Genomic DNA, 6,803 nt, shown 5'->3' with positions numbered 1-6,803 from the left:
TGAGTACTTCGATGTTGGTGATGAAGTCTTTCCAATGAATGTTGAGGATGGAGCGGAGACAGCGCTGATGGAAGCGTTCTAGGAGCCATAGGTGATGCCGGTAGAGGACCCATGATTCAGAGCCGAACAGGAGCGTGGGTATGACAATGGCTCTGTACACGCTGATCTTTGTGTGTTTCTTCAGGTCTACTAATCTTAAAAAATAGAAAGAGGGGCAGGACTGTCCATTCTGAGAGGAAAGTAGAAAAACAAAGGGTTCCCTGGTTAAATTTACTATTAGGAACTAGGAGAGAATCCAGTATAAAATTATCATTCTTAAACTATATGGAAATATTGAATAAACAGTCACCAAACTTCTTCAAATTTAAAAGCTGTATCAAATGTCCACCTCCTAACTTTCTCTAAACTTAAACATGACAGCAGAGAGCCATTGGAGGAGGTGGATTAGGCCCCCCCCCCCTTCCATTTAAGTAAAGTGGATTTTCTAGTCAATAATGTTGAAAAGACAATTAATTGTGCAGAGACAGGCATAGGCCCAGTTTCTGTGGGTATGATTCCTTCAGAACTTTTGTTAGGATTAACCTATTAGCTTATTGATTAATCAGGTGTTTTCAATATGGAAAACTAAAGGAGTAATAACCTTTTCAGACCTTTTTGCAGGAGAAGGCTTCATGTCTTTCAATCAGTTAGCAGACAAATATGATTTGAGAAAGGCACCATTTTTTAGGTATTTGTAAATTAGGGATTTTCTGCAAGCTTTACTTCCAAATTATCCTTCTGCTTACCCATCTAATATGATAGACTCCCTTTTTCAGGTGTAATCACTTCAATTCCAAGAATTGGTTCCGGATGATCCATGAGATTTTTTTTGACTAGCAAATATTTCATCAATTTATGCCTGTCATTCCTTGATTCTGTGTCTAAAGATAAGTTGGCCTGTATTTTTCCCAATGTCAACTCTACTTGTGATAGGTGCAAAGTTGAGGTAGCCACTTTAACTCATGTTCTGGTCATGTTCAAAGCTAGATAATTTCTGGAAAGGTGTCTTTGAAACCCTAACAAAAGTTCTAGGATTAGAATAAATGATCAATCTTTCTCTGTATCCAAAAACAAAGGTATTATTTCTTTCACAAATTAATTTAAGGAAGGTTGTTTAACATCTTTTGAACAGCTTGCAAAGAAATATGACTTTCCAAATTCTAATTCTTTAGATATTTATAGATTTGAACTTTCCATTTGTATATCTACCAAATTTAGTTGATGATATTTTTTAGTTGAATCCCTCTCAGAAAGGGTTAATTAGAATTATATCTGTTAGATTATTAAAATTATGCCCTGTACTTCATGATAAGATTAAAAAGGCTTGGGAACTAGAACTTGCAAGACTCTTATCTGAGGATTTATGGGACAAGATTTTTAAACTAATAAATATGTGCCTGACATTCATTAATCCAATTCAAAATTATGCATCGTGTTCACATGCCCAAAGATAAATTGACCAGTAATTTTTCTAATATTAACCTTATTTGTGATAGATGCAAATCTGAAATTACTACATTGATACATATGTTTTGGTCATTTTCATCCTTAGAAAACTTCTGGAAATAAATTTTTAATATCTTTTTGACTATACTCCAGGTGGAGCTACATCCCAATCCAATAACTACTCTTTTCGGGGTAATGTCCCAGACATAGGTAGTTTTTCTGTACCTGTTCAACAGGTTGTGGTCTTCTCTACATTATTGGCTAGAAGAACTATCCTATTCAAATGGAAAGACTTTGGACCTCCAACAGTAATTCAATGGTTTTCTCATATTATGTCTTGTTTAAGTTTAGAAATAAAAATCATGCATTTGACTCATTGGTGAAATTTGAAGGTACACGGTGACCTTTTATGTCTTATTTTAATATGATGTAAATGTTTCTAATGTGATTAGATGAACTCATTCTTCCAGATGAGATATAGTTTTACCTTTGTTTTTTTATTATTTACGGTAGGAATCAAAAACTACAAAATATGTATAACCCTCAGGATAAGTTGCTCAGCTGTTTGTTGTGAGTTGGTTTTTTATACAGTATTTTTGATTTTTTTTTCATTCTCACCCATTGCAGTGGAGGGGGGGCTCGACTTTATGTCGTTTGAAGTTTTATATTAATATTTGCAGTTTTGTTCCCTTTTCTTCATTGTATTGTTCCTATAAAAACCAATAAAAAAGAATGATAAAGAAAAGAAAGATGTTCTTTGTTAACATCCTTGGGAATTCAAAAATTCCCAGGGCATCTGACAGGTAAACAACTTAGTCTGCCCTTCAGCAAAGCCCCATTAGAGGGGTGTTCAGAGAACTGGAAGACTCTTGATACAGAGTTACCAAGGCCAAGTTGGAATCTGAGAATGATCTGGCTTTGGTCCAGCTGAATGGAATCACCTGACTGTGCACCAGACATATTCCGTTCGTCCTGCAAGAGGCTCGTCAACTCTAAGCACAATCGGGGGCGGAGATATTTTCCCTTTAACGTGAATGACTATTACACTCCACCACCTACACGAAGTAATCCGGAGACATAGGAACATAGGAAGTAGGAACAGGAGTAGGCCAAAAATGGCCCATCGAGCCTGCTCCGCCATTCAATATGATCGTGGCTGATCTAATTTATGACCTAACTCCACCTACCTGCCTTCTCCCCATATCCCCTAATTCCTCTATCATTTAAAAATTTATCTAACACAAGAGACCGGATGTAGGATCAATCACTCCTTTGTCTCCACAGATGCTGCTTGACCCACTGAGTTCTTTAGCAATATGTGTTTTTATGTATATATATATATATTAGGTAATTGAATGTGGTAGAGGAGCAGCAACTCTATTCATTTCCATGAAGAGGAATGGCTGCAAGGGACCAAAGTAATTCACTTATTTTTCTAGGTCAGGTAGTTTGCTCAAATATTTTTCAGTGTTTTGAATTTATTGGGTAGCTGTAAGATCTTTAAATCTCTTGAAGGCAGAGATTATTTTGACTTCATCACAGGATATATTCAATGTAGGCCTCACTGATCAGGATTGTGGTGGCTTCGGTAAGGACAAAGCAAGTGCAAGATTAATGGATAGGTAGACTACAGGTGGGGGAGAGGCTGCCCATTGACTTAAAATTGTGGGCCATTTTTTCCCATGAATTTGGTTACATTTAAATTTGCCCATCCTCCACAGCTACAAGGTGGCATGTTTAGCACAACATGATTACAGCACTGGCGACCCAGGTTCTAATCTGACGCTGTCTGTAAATAGTCTGAACGTTCTCCCCATGTTTGTGTGGGTTTCATCCAGGTGCTCCAGTTTTCTCTCACATTCCACAGACATACAGGGTTAGAAGGTTAATTGGTCATATGGGTGTATTTGCTCAGTGTGGGCTCGTGGACTGGAAAGGCCTATTACTGTGTTGTATCTCTTGTTAATTTAGAAGACAATAGCTTCAATGATCAAGGAATCATGCAACTGTTTTTTGAAGATTAGAGTTGACGAGCATGGTAATTAGGGGCAGGAGTAGACCATTCAAGCCCTCGAGCCTATTCCGCCATTCAATAAGATGATGGATAATCCAATGGTCACAATAAACACCAAGCATATTTCCTAACTGGTAAAATGTAGAGCAGGTCATAGCTGATACTTTCCTTGTTCAACCAGAAACAAAAATTGTCTCTCATTAAATCCCAATCCTTTGAAGGTCTTGTGATAAACTGAAGCATACATTTTTCTAGTCTCCTTACTTGAGGAAGGACATACTGATTTTGGAGGCGGTGCAGAGGAGGTTCACCAGGTTGATTCCAGAGATAAGGGTTTAGCCTATGAGGAGAGAATGAGTCATCTGGAATGGTACTCGCTGGAATTTAGAAGAATAAGTGTGGATCTTACTAGAAAAGTATGAAAATATGAAAGGCATCGATAAGATAGAGGTAGGAAGTTGTTTTCATTGGTGGGGGAGACTAGAACTAGGGGACATAGCCTCAAGATTCAGGGTAGTAGATTTAGGGAAGAAATGAGGAGGAACTGCTTTTCCCAGAGGGTGGTGAATCTGTAGAATTCGCTGCCCATTGAAGCCATGGAGGTGACCTCAGTAAATATATTTAAGAAAAGGTTGAATCCATTTTTACATAGTAGGAGAATTAAAGGGTATGGGGGAAAGCAGATGAGCATATCATTAGATCAGCCATGATCTTATTGAATGGCAGAGCAGGCTCATTGAGCCTGATGGCCGACTTCCACTCCTAGTTCTTATATTTTGAAGTTCTTAAGCAAGGCACATTTCAGTAAGTTTGATGTGTCCACTTTCAGAATATCAGGTATTGTGAGAGAAGTGTAAGGTTGTTTCAAAACTTTGTGTGTCTAACCCTCTTCCTCTGGCACAAGATTCTAACATCAATATGTAACCTACAAAACCACAAACTTGCAATTTCTGAGAAGGAATTATTTCTAACTGTAAATTCCGGGTTCTTGGATCTGCGCTTGCTACGATAGGAATAACTCCACTAGAAACTGATATTAGCAATTCAACGTCACTGGGATTAAAGCTACTCAAATGGAAATCCCCTTGGTTTAAAGCAGTCATTCTCAATGGGAGCCCTACAGCCCTCCTTGGGGGGGGGGGGGGGGAGGGGGGGAAGGGGGGGCACAGCACATATAAGAAAAAGCCTTGTCTTCCTTTCACCTTCATGTAACATAAATAGGCAAGAAACTAAAACTTGACTGCTTAACAGGGAAGGGGGCCCATCAATTATGAGCATAGTCCTAGGGGAAGCCATAGCTGATAAAGGTTGAGAATGGCAGGTTTAAAGAATATGTGGAAGCAGGCAGTTAGTTCTGAGTGAAAGTTGGATTCAGAGAGAGGGACTGTAAGTTAGAGGCTCATCTGGTGACAAGCTGCAGAACGAATTTTTCTGAAAGCAAACCATTTGCAGACCCCACCTGAAGTAGTGCTGAGATCTCCTTGGAGGCCTTTAAAAAATTTTAATTTTAATGTTACAGCCCAGTAGAACTCATGCTGCCCAATTACACACAATTAGCCCATTAACCCATACATTTTGAATGGTGGGACAAAACCAGAGCACCCAGAGAAAAACCAGGTCATGGAGAGAAGATACGAACTTTACAGAGAGTTCTGGATTTGAACCCAGGTTATTGGTGCTATAATACTGTTATGTTAACCTTACCACCCCATTAACCATGCCCCCCCCCCCTTAAACTAGCACTCTTGGTGAATCCTCAGTGTCTTTCTTACTGTTATCAGACTATTGAATGGACCTTGTGTTAGTAAAATAATGATGCCCTGCTCTATTTTAGCTGAGTTTCTCAGTAACACGATGCTGTGGACTTCAGTTTTACTTAACATTACCTATTGTACATAGGGATAGTTAGGCGAGCCTGGAAAGAATGCAAAATAATTTCTTTTATCTCAGTGCATGTGACAATAAACAATTCAATTTAGTATCTGGCTTTTCCTCTCATTGTGGGACCTTAGTTATGTGTGTATTTTGTCTGCCACACTCCATTGCAACTACACCTAAAGCTGGTTACAACTTGCATTGGGATATTCCAAGTACAAGACTGTTTTGTCACAGGGTATTTTGCTCCATGACTATGTAACTTGTGAAATGAAAATAAAACTTGAGAGTTAGCATTTTAAACGGAATAGTGCTAGTCGGGGTGCTGCTTTTGTCCTGCCAGATAATGTGGACAATGGCCATTACAAACGATGGCTGAAGAGTGTCGTGCAGAGCAGCCTGGATGTCCACCCAACTCAGGCATACTTCCACAAGCTATTGACCCCTTAATATGAATTTCAAGGGGTCCAATGCATGATCTTCGGACATAGGAATGGTCACTTATACTTTGGCATGTGTACATTTTGTTGCATTTTCTGGCATTCACATTGCACAAAAAATATAAACATCTCCAGATAATTTGGTGGAAATTTTGATGTGGTGTATCCAAGTTTCAGAAATGAAAGAAAGACCCAAAGTCTTATACTAATTATTTTTTAAAATTAGTCATACAGCTCAGTTAAAGGTCATATTGGCCCAGGAGACTGTGCTGCCCCAATTACACCCAACTGATCCACTACGCTTTGAATGGTGGGAGGAAACCGGAGCACTCGAAGGAAACCGAAGCAGACATGAGGAGAAAACTCTTTTTGGACAGTGCGGGATTCAAACCCTGGTCCCGATCACTGGTGCTGTAACGGTGCTGTGCTGACCTCTACACTAACTGTGCCACCCAAGGTCCAAGCAAGTGTGTCTGGGGCACCTTAACTGAATTTCAGGGTTGTATGTGATAAAATGGATGTATCTGACAATAAATCTGAACTTTGAAATGGTTACAAAAAATGTAGTAATGCATGAATGTGTGAAGGTTATAATTTCTCATTACCACGTTGGCTGCAATGAACTATTCTTAACAAAAGGTTCAAACCCGTCTCAATTCAGTAATGCAGAAGCATTAGTCATTTAGAGTGATTTACTCCTTTTGAAAAACTTTTTTTGACATCACTTGGACAAAGGAAATGAGTGTTGAGGGAGACATTAGGCAGTTTTAAATGTTAGATTCATGCATGTTCAGGGAAAACATAGAGTATCTGAAAATGCATTTAAAATTTAAGATCTTGCACTTAAGTGATGTTCAAATTCAGATTTCTGATTGATTGTCAGAGTACATACATGTCACCACATACAACCCTGAGATTCCTTTTCCTGTGGGTGGAGCAGAATTACCACTAATTGGTAGTGGAAAAAATAAACTGTACATGGCATAAAC

Source organism: Narcine bancroftii, chromosome 12 (genome assembly GCF_036971445.1).
Source record: "Narcine bancroftii isolate sNarBan1 chromosome 12, sNarBan1.hap1, whole genome shotgun sequence".
In the NCBI taxonomy this organism is placed as follows: Eukaryota; Metazoa; Chordata; class Chondrichthyes; order Torpediniformes; family Narcinidae; genus Narcine; species Narcine bancroftii.
This window is presented reverse-complemented; position numbering follows the sequence as displayed.